Genomic DNA, 15,741 nt, shown 5'->3' with positions numbered 1-15,741 from the left:
GAATGATGAGTGTTGGCTGCAGAAAAGCTTTCATTTGAACATTAACATCTATTTCTCTACTTGGTCCCTTTTTTTGCCTTTTTATTAAAACATGTGATTTCTTTTTAAAACCAGTATTACCATTTCAACTCTGTATGGGACAACAAATTTAGTATAAATACCTTCTGGTCTGAGCTTTGAGATAAGGTTAAAAGAAATCACATCATTCACAACTAGGTCTTTTTCCCCCAGAACAATATATTTTTATTAATTATTAATTATCCATGTGTTTTAGTAATCACTATTGTTATTTTCCTCTCTGCCACCTGCCACTGAACATCTTAGTTAACAAAGTATTGTGATGCTTGAATTTACATTAAATACCAACTAATTTTTTTAACGAATCATGTGAAATTTTGTGCAAACAAGTCAGTGAGATATTGACATTATATTCATATTTGTGTACAAAGGGCTTGCTTATAGTTTTTCTTAGGAACAGCCATCTATAATAAATGAAGCTGGCAACACAACAGTAAGAGAGATGTAAAGTTATGCCTGAGTGAGTGATTATGCCAGCCTTTCCTGTGTTGGCTAAACTCAGTCATTGTTTCTTTCCAACCTCAATATTTCCACTTCACTGTCTTTAATAAACAGAACCAAGGAGGAGACAGAACTCAGATCCTAGTAGCTATAACTCTGCTGAATTGTTCCTATAATTGGGTTTATGAAAGTACTCTGTAGATGATATATTTCTTTATGAGGTAGCTTTACAACAGAAATTGTTCACACAGATCATATTATATGAGCTGTAACCCAGAGGCCAGTGAAGTGAGTTTAAGGCTGATTTGAGCTTACTTTGGGTTGACCTGCTATTATTTTTACGGACCGTTTCAGTTGGTCTTAGACTTAACGCACACGTCCATTTGTTTGGTTACCGTTCTATGAGCCAAGTGTTGACAAGGTTTGACTCAGATTTCGGCAAACAAGAAAAATAAGAGCAAATCTTGTCTTCCTAGAAATATAAATGCTCTTAACATACCTAAAAGATTATTACCTGACCTACAGATGCAAACATATAAATCAACTTTGAAAAACAAGGAGGAATACTCACGTTCACTGAACAGCAAATCAAGTATCATTTGCAGTGATTGTTAGCAAAGCTATCTGATTGCTGTCACAAAGGAATTCTGTGGTGAGAGTTGAGTGGTACATGAAGTACAGGAACCACCTTTGGCTACAATTTCAGAAACCACACTAATGATTTATTCTTGCATATCTCAAATGAACTTCCAACAGGATAGGATCAAGGAGAACCACCTCGGGCCTTTTACAACTTGAAAAAAGATTTAGTCATTGTGAAATTTTTCTATAATTGTAATAACATATCAAACATCTGATTTGCTTAAAACCTATTAACCAAATGCCATTTTATGTCAAATGCAGTAAAATATGCACATGAAAATCATGTGGAATCATATGTCATGAATAATACAGAAGCAGTGATTAACCAAAAATTGGTGTGGTCTGTACTATCCATCACAGACCCAGCCCAGACAATTGGCTGAACCGTTTTGCTTTTTTTAATGAATAAAATCCATGGTTTAGGTAGGGGGAGCTTCAGAACCGTAAAACCCAAACGCAAAAATATATCAATCAATCAATCAATCAATAAAAACCCAGTCCCTCAAAAATTTGTTTCTGCCTGTTCTGTTTCAACTGAATAACTCTAATATGGAGAAAATGTTTCTAGAATGAAGCTTCCTTACATGGAAGGCGGCTGTGAGTCCTATGCCAAAACTGCTGGTAGAAGTCACTTTTCTAATTGAAAGAGTTGCTTCTTAGCTGATTACACAGCCAGCGTCTTGATCACACACAGCAAGGATGTTGCTGGAAGGCAGCGTGGTGCGAGGTCTGGAGGGAGCGCGGGGCAGCTGTCTGCACAGCTGTGCGCACTGCGTAATTCAGTGGTTTGAGTGGGAGGCATCCAACAGCCCTGGGCTTCCGCAGATCCACAGGGGACATTTAAGTCTCTCCCTCTCAGAAATGAAGTTTTTTTTTTTTTTTGCCTTGAAACTTCTGGTTATGTTTTGGCAAAATCAAAACAAATAATTAGGGCATTCAGTTGGGGGAAGAGACCGAGGGTGAAGAAAAGGGGAGAGGAGATTATAGAAGAAAGAAAGGCACCACCTGGTTATTTGGCAGAGTGCCTGCCTTGGGCCAAGTTGGACTAATGCCCCACATGGCATTCCACAGGGTTCCAGTGTGAAGTGCAGTTGCTTCTAGCTTAAAATGACAGGTACCTTCTGGAAGAGTATCGTCAAGTGGAAAGTTAAAGTGAGGCCTACACCTTACTAAGAAGTTAAAAATTTTTGCAACTCAAAAATGCCTGTAAAATTCAAGCAGTCTGTCTCTTACTGATGGATCATAATACAGGCAGTCCCTGGGTTACAGCTGCCCCAACTGACGGCGTTCATACTGAACAACAGGTTCCCAAGGCTCCCCTAAGGATAATTTATAATTAAATAAATAATTCAAGAGCTAGTTTCTACCGCACATATAAACAAACCCACATTGTGTAAGCGGTTCATTGATAGCATCTTTACACTACATAGACAGACAGAGAAAGCAGCGGATAGAAACACAAGAACTAGAAGAATCAGAAGATCCAGACTCAAGAGAAAGTTTATGATAAAACAATGAGCTGAAGCCTTTCATCTCATGGAAGCAGGATTTGCTAAACTTGAGGAACAATATTGTCACCTTGAGCAGTTCACAAATGTTTCCCATGCAGTTAGTGAGAACATCTGCTGCTAGGAGGCCATTCATAATGCAAAAAAGAAAAAGGATGTGCAAACAACCCTAGATACCTTTTCCAAGAAACCAACTTCAGCGGTGAGCTCTCCTCTTCCAGCAACAGACTCGAACCCTGATTCCTCTCCTGCACCGTCTCCATCATCATCTTCTGATTAATGCCAGCTACCTTCTTGCCTCAAAAATGCCCCTTCTGGTAAGCAAGATATTTATAACACTCACTAGGTGAGTGTTAACCTAATATATATATATATATATATATATATTTTTTTTTTTTTTTTTTAATTTCTCCTGTCTCCTATCTAAACATTTTGTATGGGTTTGTTTTTATGTTCTATTTGTTTGAATTAAAAGAAAGAGCACAATAGTTCTGTAAGTTCTTATTATTACAGTTCAGGGGTATTAGTATTATTATAGTATTACACTGTATTATTATTACCACATGCAAGCCATTATAGTATTGTTGTTATTATTACATTATTACCACACATGGGCTGTTCATCAAGGATCTGAGTTACATACAAATTTGACCTAAAGATGTTCTTAGGAACGTGTCTCATCCATAAGCCGGGGACCACCTGTATTCTAAGAAGACCACATTTTGCACAACGATGGGGGTTGATAGCGGAGGCATGACTATGGCCTATTTTTACAAATTGGTAAATGCTGTATTTCTGGTCCACTAGGCTGTATTGAGTTTTTGGCCATGACAAAGGCAACACTTTTGGGAGAATTGGTCTGTTTTTCACATTTTTGTTCCTGTGCCTTATTTTTGCCAGAGCTACACATCTAAAGCTGCCCCATTCACCCAGACCACATCTGTTTCTTGCCTTTCAATAGCACTGGGCTGTTGGCAAAGCACTTTCACATTTGGTTCTCAAAGTATCAATGAAAATTAGGCAGAGTACAGGTTTCCAAGGTGCAGAGAGATGAATCAGCTTATAAGTTGCAGACTTGGTTTTGGAACCAGCAAATCTCCAAACCCATCAGAGAACACTTGTGTCCATTACTCAGAGAAGAAAAGGTGCTCCGTTCAATTTTCAAAGGCTAAGACTGTGCGACTTTTTAATGTACTCACGTGACCTGTATGGATGGCCTCTCACACTGAGAAGCTGTATCTCCTCCCTCGCTCCCACTTTTCTTCTCCCTGTATCTCTTTCTCTGCTCTTCTGTTTTTCCTCTCCCCACACAACACTTCCTCCAAGTTCAGAGGGTTGTTGGAATTTCCAGTAGGTTCTTCTCATGTCCACGCAGCCATTTGCAAAAGATATTTCAGGGTCAATCTACTCAACTTTAGTCCAAGGATAGATGATTCATAATGTAAATTTTCCTAACTTTCAGAGTCTGAGGGCAACTTTCTTTCTCATTTGGGGCTACTCATATTCATTCTGCAGCCTAAGCAACAAGGACTGAACAGGGAAACAATTTAGCTCCAGGAAAGTGTGCTAGGGATGTGAATGTTTCTGAATTTGTAACTTGTTTGATCTGCCCCTAGGAATAAAATGTGGTCACCAGAAGGGCATAATTTTTTTTCGTAGCATCATGGAAGAATAGAACAAATATAAGGCAGAACAGATAAACGTAATAGACCTCATTCTCCACTTTGTGCTACAAATTATCACTATGTTCCAGGCATTATTCTAAGTGGTTTTACATTAAATTATTTGCTCTTTAAAACAAAAGTCCAAGGCAGTCTCCATCATTAGTCCCATTTTACAGGTGAGAAAACTGAGGCAGGGAGAGGTTAAATGTCTTACACAAGGTCATACAGCTGGTCAGCAGCAGAATGCGGATCAGAACCCAGAAAGTGTGGCTCCAGAGTATATCCGCATAACCACCCTGGAAAAGAAGGGTCTTTCTCACTGCTCCTCTTCCACTCTGTGCAGGGCCCATTATGTTTTCCATGGGTCCTAGGCACCTTTGCCTTCGTGGGTCCCTTGCACCACAAAAATATTAAAAACTGTATTTTATTACTGTGCTGGTGTAAAGACAAATATGATCCACAGATTGGATTATATTCACTTTTTTCTTCTGACTTTAAAAGAAATTAAAACATTTTTGTGGCCTCTAAAAATATTAGTGAGGCTCTGTGCCTCCTGTGCCCAAGGGCTAAGTTGGGATTTATTCTTTGGGATTTTTCTTTTTCACCTTGACTCATATTCAGGTAAAAGAATAAATCTGCCACACTGTTATCCACATAGAAATAATAAAGTGGGATTTTCTTGCAAATACTCTTGCTGCATTTAGAACTAGCACCTAGAAAACCATCAATTAATGTTTTTCAAACTGTAGGTTATAAAATCATTTAGGTGGGTCATTGCTAGCATTTTTATAATGAAAATATGGATGGAATGGGAGTGGGAAGGGATGGGATAGGATAATATAGAAAATACCTGAGTACATTTTCACCTTGTAAGGGTATTTGGGGGAATATTTTATTCTAATTATAATAAATATGTGTGCAACAACAAAAATAAATAAATGGGACCTGATAAAATTAAAAAGCTTCTGCACAGCCAAGGAAACTATCATTAGAGCAAATAGACAACCTACAGAATGAGAGAAAATACTTGCATGTTATACATCCAGTAAAGGGCTGATAACTAGAACCTATACAGAACTCAAGAAAAAGCAAGAAAATTCAAACCACCCTATTAAAAGGTGGGAAAAGGATGTGAACAGAAACTTTTCGAAAGAAGATAACCTAATGGCCAAGAAACATGAAAATATGCTCAACATCTCTGATTATCAGGGAAATGCAAATCAAAACCACAATGAGCTATCACTTAACTCCAGTGAGAATGGCTTTTGTCAAAAAGTCCCAAAACAAGAAATGTTGGCATGGATGCAGAGAGACAGAAATACTGATGCACTGCTGGTGGGACTGAAAACTAGTACAACTTAATTGATTAGTTTCCTCAAATTGATTTCTAAAACCACGTTGAAAAGTAAAGATAATTATTATTCACATTTAAAAATAAAGAAATGAAAAAAGTAAACTGAACTAAAGCCCTACTTAAAGATAGCTTTTTAAATTGAGTAATGGCATGTAAAGTCATCGCCTGGTGTTTCTGCACAGGCGGGCAGAGGGTGGCTGTCCAGATGTCCTTGCTTCCCCTCCCTGACCTCTCTGGCATTGTAAGCTGCTAGAAGGTTATGCCCTGTTTTCTCTTTCATTGGCTGTGGGGCGAAATGTTTTTGTGGGCCTTTGGTTCTTTTCTCCCAAAACAGTGAACAATCATTCTGCACTACGTTTTTGTTTTTTTTTTTCTTACTACTGATTCCAACCATTTGCCTTCTCAGAACTAAGCTTATAATTTCCTCCTTTCTCTCCTTTCACTTTTACTCAATTCTGATTTTTCGTTCCACTGGCCAATTGTGGTTTCATTTCTGAGCACTCATTTATTAATCCTTCTTTTTAATTTCCCAGAACACAGGCTAGTGTAAATCATTTTGCAGCTAAAATATTACATTAGCCTTTTCTGCTCGCCCAGGGCGGCGGTCTGGGCAGAGCGGCTGGCGGCGCTGTTCTGTGAGCAGCCGTCTCTCAGGTGCTCCTGGTCGGCATCCTGGAGCCCTTTCTTAAAAGGCTGAGGTAACATCTTGGGGAAGAGGAAAACATAGTTCCTGCCCTTGGGAAGCTGTTCCCCCCCACCCCCCAACTCTCAAACTTGAGATTAAAAAAAAAAAATGTATAGAGCAGCGCAGAGAAGACCAAGAGCCTCTGGCAGAGCGAGGAGGACGTCGGCTGAGAAAGGCAACTTCCCCTCGTGGGAGCCCTGCTTCCGGTTAGCTTGCTCAGAGGCAGGCGGCCTCCACCAATACCGGAAGTGGTGCCATCTTTCGGTCTTGCCTCTGCTTTGCGTTTCCATAATGTAAAATTCATGCTCATACTTAGGCTACGAGCGGGCAGACCCCTCAGAAATATGCAGAGACTTCAAGGAAGACCTTTACTGTTCACAAGAAGGAAGATTCCTCGCCCCCCTCCCCCCATCCCGTACCACCAAGAGTTTGCATTGCTAGAACAAGAAATATCTCTTTCTGGGGAATGGTTGTGTCTCAATGTCGATTTTTACAATGTTTTTCTTTTCTCTGACTTGAAAGATTGTAAAGCAACACAAGTTTATTATTTTAAAAACATCAAATGTAGAAGTATAGAAATAAAATCTTTTTTCCCCCAGAGGAAAAAAATAAATAAATATGTGTGTTATATGGGGTGATATAAAGTGTATTTCTTACAGTGAGTCCCAGCCAAAATATTTTTTTAAATACTTAAGTATGATAAATTCCTAGTTCCATCTTCTTTCTTTCCTTTAACCATGTTCAGCTTTAAATGTGACCTCATAGCTAAGCAGGTAATATAAGCTTGCTCTCTTGTGGCAAATCATAACCATTAAAATTATAAACTTTGAAGTCATAGAAAACGTGATCTGAATTTCAATTCTTCCTCTTATTAGCTCTGTTACCTTCACTAAGTTATTTAATTTCTCTGTGACTTAATTTCTATGCAGATAAAATTAGGATAGTAACAATAATGCTAATCTCATATGGTCATTAGGAGAAATAAATCCCTGAAACAGACAAAAAAAATCCTAGACACAGTAAATGTTAGTAAATGCCCTCTATAGGATAACAACTCAAATATTTATTTCTGACATTATTATTATTATTATTTTCAGAGACAGGGTCTCGCTCTGTCCCCTGGGCAGTGCGGTAGTACTATCATAGCTCACTGCAACCTCAAACTCCTGGGCTCAAAGGATCCTCCTGCCTCAGCCTCCTCAGTAGCTGGGACTACAGGTATGTGCCACCATGCCCAACTAGTTTTCTATTTTTGTAGAGATGGGATCTCACTGTGTTGCCCAGGCTGGCCTCAAGCAATCATCCTGCCTGGGCCTTCCAAAGTGCTGGGATTACAGGTGCGAGCCTGCAGGTGTCCAGTAGACACCTCACACTTGACAAGTCTGTCTTTGAACTCCTGACCATTCTCCCATTCCCCCAAGTGGTCCTTCTATCCTTCCTGTTGCTCAGGTCAAACCTTTGAAGTGCTCCTTGCTCCTCTCCTTCTCTTACAATCCACGTTCCACGTTCAATCCATCATGAAAGCCCATTGGCTGTACTTTCAAATACATGTGGAATCTGACCACTTCTCACTGCTTCTGCTGTACCACGTTGATGAGTTACCACTGTTTCTCCAGATTACCGTAATAGTTTCTACACTGGCTTCTCTGTGTCCACGTTGCCCCACTCTAGACTGTTCTTAACATAGCAGCCCCAAAGATCCTTTAAAAACCTGTTAGGCCGGGCGCGGTGGCTCACGCCTGTAATCCTAGCACTCTGGGAGGCCGAGGCGGGCGGATTGCTCAAGGTCAGGAGTTCAAAACCAGCCTGAGCGAGACCCCGTCTCTACCATAAAAATAGAAAGAAATTAATTGGCCAACTAATATATATAATATAAAAATCAGCCGGGCATGGTGGCTCGTGCCTGTAGTCCCAGCTACTCGGGAGGCTGAGGCAGGAGGATCGCTTGAGCCCAGGAGTTTGAGGTTGCTGTGAGCTAGGATGACGCCACGGCACTCACTCTAGCCTGGGCAAGAAAGCGAGACTCTGTCTCAAAAAAAAAAAAAAAAAACCTGTCAGATGGTCAAAGACATGACCTATGCTCAAATCCCTACAATGCTCCACATTCACTAAGAGTAAAGTCAAAGTCATTGCAATGACCCACCAGACCATATCTTATCCAGTCCCTGTTCACTTTGGAATCTCCTCTCAGACCCTTCTCTCCTTTCCTTACTCCTCTCCAGCCACAATGGGCTCCTTGCCACTCTGGAACACCCGGGTTTAGAGCCTTTCCACTTACCTTCCCCCAGCACCGTGTATTGGCATTGCTCCCTCTTTTACCTGCATTGAAGAACTTTGTGCAAATTCCTCTTCTCCATGTCTCCTATGCTGCAATCCACTCCTCCTTGCTCCCACATGCCTTGCCCTCTTAGCCTGTTTTATTCATTTTTGCCTTAATTATTAATATGTAACATACTACACAATTTACTGACATAGTGTTTGTTATCCATGATCCACTTTTAGAAGTTAGAATTCAGGGGGTAAGATGCTATTTATTTTATCACTAATGTATCCTGTGTCTAAAAATGGTCTGCTATGTAGTTAAATACTCAATTTTTTTCTTGAATAAATATTATGACATTAGTATTTCTTTTCACCTACCCCCTCTACCAAAAAAAAATGCCAAAAACTACCCAGGTGGAATAAGAGAGAAACTCAAGAATAACACAACCCTTTCTGTACCTTTGACCACACCATGATATAACATTAAATCAACTTGTGATTTGGTTGGTAGAGATACACTCATAATGGGCTTTCCACATCTATAAATGGCAATGAGCATATTGATAAAGTTCAGAATCGTTTCAAAACCAAGATATATATTAAATCCTCATGTCTACAGTTACAATCCAAGTATTTGCTATCAAAGATTCTGCTGCTGAATAGTTTGATATATACAAATGTGGCAGAAGAAATCAATAGGAAACCTGCAGACCTTTACTCAGCACTTACATGCATAAATGTTAATCAGCTACCAGCATGAGATTATTCCTGTTGTCCTTCTGTAACTTGTATAGAAAGTTATGCAAATCCATCATCATTCAATAAGGCCATAAAATTGATTTTGTCTTTTATTTAATTATACTTCATTGTATTCAAGACGTGTAAATTAAAGCAATTAAAATGTCAACAGGGCCCACTTGTCCCCCCTGAAATCAAATCCACTTCAGCACCTACCAGAGTAGGTGGAAAGAATGATGTAACAAAATATAAAAATACTGGAATGTCTTTCCCACCACACAATGAAGAAAATGCTATAGCAATTGTTCTTTCAGGTCCTCTTTTGTTTACATAACATAACACCCTGACTGTAATGTATGCCCCCTTTTTCATTTCATTAACTCAAGGAGAAAAAAAGTCACCTCTATAAATTATCTTCTGTATTTTACTTGTACACTAAATAATGATCATGAATGGAAGTTGCATACATCAAAGAGTAACTCCATAAGTAACTTTAAAATTTGTTTGGTTTAGTATTATAATATATGTGTGAAAATGTATTAATGTGCATCTGTTGCATTTATATCACCAGTAGTTTATGACTCCTGTAAATTTATATGCCCATGAAGAAAAAGGAAAAAGTTCTTTGTAGTTCATGGCCAGGTCAGTGCCTAGAGGTTAGGATTATTCTATCTGTGAAATTCAAAGGGATACTTTGTACCTTGGTTAAATCCTGCCACTTAGCTGTTCTGCCTACATGTTTACCTTTCCTGGTAATTTGAAAGGATAAAGGGAAATTGTAGATATTACATACTCATTTAGTTATAAGCAAGAATAAATTAAAAGACTTGAAATGCCAATTAGAAACTGGATTAGTATTTAGTTTCCTCACTGTCCACTTATTGCTAAGATCCTCCAATATGTTATTCAATTGTACAACAAATATCTATAGAGCATCAACTTGCTAAGACTCTAATCCCTTAATATTCAAATTAGAAACATTTTAATTAATATATTGTATATGTCTGCCTATATAATATATATTCATTTTTCTTCCAACTCAACATATTTCTATAACTTTGCTGTGATCAAATACTTTAATTCTTATTGTAATTATGCTATTTTATGTGTTTTATATCATAAATAAAGCTATGTATAAAGTCAGTGGTGTAGTATGTATCCAACAATACATCTAGAGTTAGAATTACCAGTTAGTTTTAGATTGGAAGGAACTTCAGATATTTCAAATCTAAAACCCTCATCTTGGAGCTGAATGCATGAAGCCCTAAAAGGTTAAATGACTTGCCTGTGGTCTTAGGAGAATGATACTTCAAATTCTTCCGACTCTTGCCTCACATTTTTCATGTAAAACACACCTTTGTGGGCTTTTATGTAATAAAATTATATGGATATATATATGAACAAACCAAAGAAGTAATTTACCATTTAGCCATAGGATAATCATAAATATAATACTTAGATGTTTTAAAAAATTAATGATACTTAGACCAAAGATTCTAAGAAAATTTAATCACTCAACATAGATTTTGTGTTCCAGTTGTCTCATAAATGTATAAACTGTTGTTAAGACAATGATATGGTAAGCAGCCAAGTTAAATATTTATGGGAAAGGGCTTCCTATTTACTCATAATGTTAATTGCAGTGGTCCCTTGGTATCCATGGGGGACTGATTTCAAGACGCCCTGTGGATACCAAAATCCATGGATGCTTAAGTCCTTTACATAAAATGCATATAACCTATGCACATCCTTCTGTATATTTTAAATCACCTCTAGATTACTTATGATACCTAATACACTGTAAATGCTGTGCCAATAGTTGTTATACTGTATTGTTTAGGGAATAATGGCATGGAAAAATGTTTGAACATGTTCAGTACAGATGCAACTATTAATTTTTTTCTTTGAATATTTCAAATCTACGGTTGCGGAACCCATGAACACAGAAGGCCAACTGTATTTACTTTCCTGTACCTTTTTAATATACTTTATATTATCTGTGTCAATCTTTGTAAATACCACCTTAATGCATGGCATAATAAGATTATCAGGTTAGCTAGCTTTAACTATGACACAGAAGGAGGGTAGACCTCCAAAACAGAGGCTCCCCATCAGCCATGAGGTGGGCCATTTGAATTCTGGTTACTAAATATGGGAAGCAACACTTAAAAGGAGAGTTTGGGCCCACCAAATACAAGTCAGACCCACACAATCTGCCTTCAATTTGAAATCAGTAACAAAAAACATTGTGAGGGATACATTGGCATTCTTCAGAGAAAGCGTGAAGGAGGATGCTTACTAAGACCTTTAGTTGGTGAAACTGCCTCAGTTCAGCATGACAATAATATTCACAATTTGCTCAGGGACAGTTCTCATTACTAAGTGACAATAGCACAATCTGAGTTGCCATTTGTCAGTACCATGGTCCTTCTTAACTTAGCTGAGGGATAAAGGGCTTCCTTCTCAAGAAAGGTAGAAAAGAAGTCTCCTGAGACCTAATTTATAACTTCATCTGGCTGACTCATACATCCTTGTAGGTACCAGAGCCAATTCTGACCACTCTTATCCTCCAGGCCCGAAAAAGTAGAAGAGACCAGTGGAAGCCAGAAACAGCTATCGTTGGCTAATGTCTGGAGCTAAAACAGATCTCAGCTTTCCAAAGAGGCTAAGTATTCTAGGGTTGACCATGCTATTAATTTAAAATCGCCTCCATACAAAACAATTCTGAAATAACAACAGAGGTTAACCCCCTTGTGATTATAAAAGTACTCATTCTCAGTAGTGCCCAATATCGGATTTGTGTTTTATTATAAACATAAAAAGATGACTTGCCTTCTTTCTTTTACCTCCCTTTAAGAAATTTTAGATGTGCTTAATTCTACTTACTATAACACTTTCATTCACTTTAGTTTATGATTTGGGAAACCTTTCAGCATCTTCTATGTACCAGATACTCTTTACATATTGTCAACATAAAGGTACATAGAATACACTAGAAAGTACCTGCCAGAGGAGCTGCAATTCTTCATTGCACTGACTTCAATGCAGTGAATGAATAACTTCAGTAGGCAAGGTAAGTTCTTTCAAGCAAAATGTCAGTGATGTTCATTACTAAGTGAGAATACAATTAGAAACACTTGCTACTGATAGTGTGAACATACTCTTCTGTTACATGATGTCCTTTTAGCATATTTGAATTTCTCAGGGAAAAGAAAACCTCTTCAAATGTTTGATGTGTCTGGATAACCTTCAGCAAATACATTGACTTAATTTTCTTTAGCATTTTTACCATCTTCAAACAGATATCTATCAATATTTGTGTCTATTAAAGGCTGAAAGGAAGTTAAAAACTAGAAGGTGGCTCTTTTAGAAACATAAAAGGCATAGTTCAGAAAACTTCTGTTCTTCACTCTTTCAGTTTAGGCTGAACCTTGAAATTAGCATCTTCATAAATTGATAAAAGATTCACATTTTGGTGCCATTCTTTGACTGACTTGGGACTGCAGGTGAAGGAATATATCCTTCATTCAAGCTATGGAGTTATTTCTGAGATGCTATTAAGTTCTGTCAACTGTCAGAGATAGGATGTAGTTGAAGGAACGTTTACGTCTTTAGTTAACATTCAAAATGCCCAGTCCACTTTACTTGACAACCATGCAGATTATTTTAAGGCAGTAGGTATCCAAAATGATTTTATGATAGCCAAGCAAAATGAATATATGTACATTTTCCTGAAGCACTGCTAAACCTCTAAAATATCAAACACAGATTTCCATATAATAAGTGGTTGTGGAAAAGCAAATATTAAACATAAATGGTTTAAACTAATAAAGCTTTCTCTGGAAAGAATAAGCAATACGCAACTGGAGCGGGAGAGGAGTGGGAAGAAAGGGCAGAGGAATGCTTTCTTGCTTAATTGTTTATAAATTGTTAAGACATACATAAAATTCTCTACGCCCAGATTATGTAGTTTATTGGGAGTGTGCACGCTTCTCTGTTCAGCAACACTGATAACGACACTAATAGTTTAATTACAACTTGCTGCTCAAGGAGATAAACAAGGCTGTTTGCTTTTTAAACCAGGGGTTACAATTACTTTTAAACGCGGGAGAAAGGCACATCTGCGAGTGGGTCTTACTTTGTTAGGAAAACAACCAGAAACCAGCTGGAAAATAAACAAAGCCCCAGGAGTGAACAGTCGGTACAAAATTAGAGCAAAACTGCCTGATTTGAGCAGTGGAGCAGGAGGCATGAGGCATAGTAAACAGGCAGCAAGTGTAGGTGGGCAGGAGTAGAAAAGTTTTTGGTGGCCCCATCTTCTCTGCATTTTCCCTGCTGTTCCAACACAGAGAGGGATTGAGCACCAGTCCCTCCGCTGTCCACCTTACAGTCACGTCTCTGCCTCACTGTCCTTTGCTTCAGCACCACTGAGGGAGGACAGCTCCCTGACCACCGTGCAGAGCCCCTTTCCACTGCTCTTCCTCCTTTAACAACAGCCTCTCCTCAGCATTTATCTTTCTTGCTGGTGTCTTTCTTGCCACTTTGCATTTAGGGATACTTTAAGGCACATATAGAAAGGATTGGCTGCCTGTCTGGCTTGCTTGTTTCCAGATGAAAGGGAGACAGGTCCTGCCTAAGCCAATCTTTTAACTAGACTCCAGAGCAATTTAACTAGAATAAAAGATTGCAAGTCACTGGGTCTGATCTGGTGGCAAAGCGACTCAATGTAACTGAATAGTAGCTGAAACTTGAAACTCCTTTTTAGTACTTTATTTTACTGTTTTGGTATAAAAGTACTAGTACAAAGTAAACAACTTTTACTAACAGCTACTTTCATCCTTTTCCTCCTATCCCAAGCCAGACACTAAAGGAATATAGTCAAGTTTGTTAGCAAAGGGGTCAGTAGAATAATTCCTAATATCGCTGAGTTGGGAAAACAATCTTGGTCCTAAAAGAAACTCTTCTCAGTCCTTTACAAAACCCCTAACAAATATATGCTGAGTTTGGAACATACAGGCAAGGGATTAATAATTCCGAAGTGAACACCATGGACTACTCCAGCATGCCACAAAAACTGCCAAAACTTCCTAAATAAAGCTCCTTTGTCCTCAACCCAAAAGCAAGAGGCAAACATTTAAGAAGTGATGGGATATGTATTATATTTTTTAAAAAATCCAAATCACCAAGACTGGAGAATTACACTCCAAGGCATTTGGCTACTCTGGCACATTCAGTCATCATTCTTCCAGCCATAAAGGCATGGGTTGCTTAGCCAGTGTATCTTGTTTCTCTATGCAGAGTTTTCTCTCTTGTTTAAACTTTTCAACAGGACATAAAGTACCCATCATTTGAAGATTCTCTTTGCTTCACCACATGCACGCACGCACATACACACACACACACACACACACACACACCTTGTTTGATTCATTCTCATTTTCAAGGGATTAGGTCCCCACAGCAAAAGGCATTGTATGCTTTTCAAACTTATTTTGAAAGAGTCTTCAGGGAAACACCCTCACTCATTATGCACTGGAGTTGCTGGAACAGTAAGAGGCTCTGCAGAAGAAGAGACACAAGCTAGGGTTGGTTGACGCTTAGGTGTCATTCAGAAAGGGCAGCACCATGAAGTTAGTGGCAAACAACTTCCTCCCAGAGACAGTGAGCACCACTAGCCAGGCACTCCTCCTCCGGGGTGAGTTTGGAGCAGCAGCAGAGGGAACAGTAGAGGACTCTGGGCTTCTCTTGGGTAGGTAACCCTTAAAGGATTCAACTAAGGCAGTTTTGACTGAATCTCTCAGTCCTCTTTTGGCTCCTTCCTTCCTTTCCCTTGTCCCTCCTTCCTTCCCTTTCCCTTAGTTCTCTCTGGGCCACTTTGAGCACCAGTTCCAGTGACAGCATCAAGTCACCTAACGTGCGCCTGCAGACCACGCCACAGCGACTGCCACCACGGTGGCTTTCCAGCTGCTCGGTGCCAGGAAGAGGTTCTGTTCCAGCGGCCGGCCCCGCCCCCTCTCCCCAGCCCAACACTGCGGTGGAGGCCGAGGCGACCCGTCGACGTCCCCAGAGTCCGACTGTCACCAACAAGTTCCCCCCTGTAGTGGCCTGGCCGCAAGCCTCCCCCGCGGAGCCTCGCCCGCCCTGCGCCCACCGCCCGCGCACCGGCACGCCGCACGGCCCCGGGCGCCGCCCGCACCGCTGTGGCCACTTCCTTCTCGTCACGCCGGGGAAGCCCGCGTGTGACCCCGGGCGGACGCGGGCCCCGCGCGCCGCCCTGCCCCGCCGCCGCCGCGTGTCCCGCTCACCCGCGCGCACACGCGCGCCCTCCGCGCCCCGCGACACAAAGAGCGAGGGAGCGGCGCGGCGGCG

The 15,741-nt window shown here is 39.9% G+C and overlaps 1 protein-coding gene and 1 long non-coding RNA gene across 5 annotated transcripts in view; both read right to left on the bottom strand.

Moving 5' to 3' along the window:
• Nucleotides 1–15,741, bottom strand: part of PHACTR1 (phosphatase and actin regulator 1) — a 508,037-nt gene that overhangs the window by 465,767 nt on the left and 26,529 nt on the right. The window lies entirely within an intron of this gene.
• Nucleotides 6,044–15,648, bottom strand: LOC142876321 (uncharacterized). Its single transcript, XR_012923216.1, has 2 exons — nt 8,424–15,648; nt 6,044–8,083 (listed from the first exon to the last, which is right to left on the bottom strand). It is a non-coding gene; the product is annotated as an uncharacterized LOC142876321 (long non-coding RNA).

This window comes from Microcebus murinus, chromosome 15 (assembly GCF_040939455.1).
Source record: "Microcebus murinus isolate Inina chromosome 15, M.murinus_Inina_mat1.0, whole genome shotgun sequence".
Classification (NCBI taxonomy): Eukaryota; Metazoa; Chordata; class Mammalia; order Primates; family Cheirogaleidae; genus Microcebus; species Microcebus murinus.
This window is presented reverse-complemented; position numbering and strand designations above follow the sequence as displayed.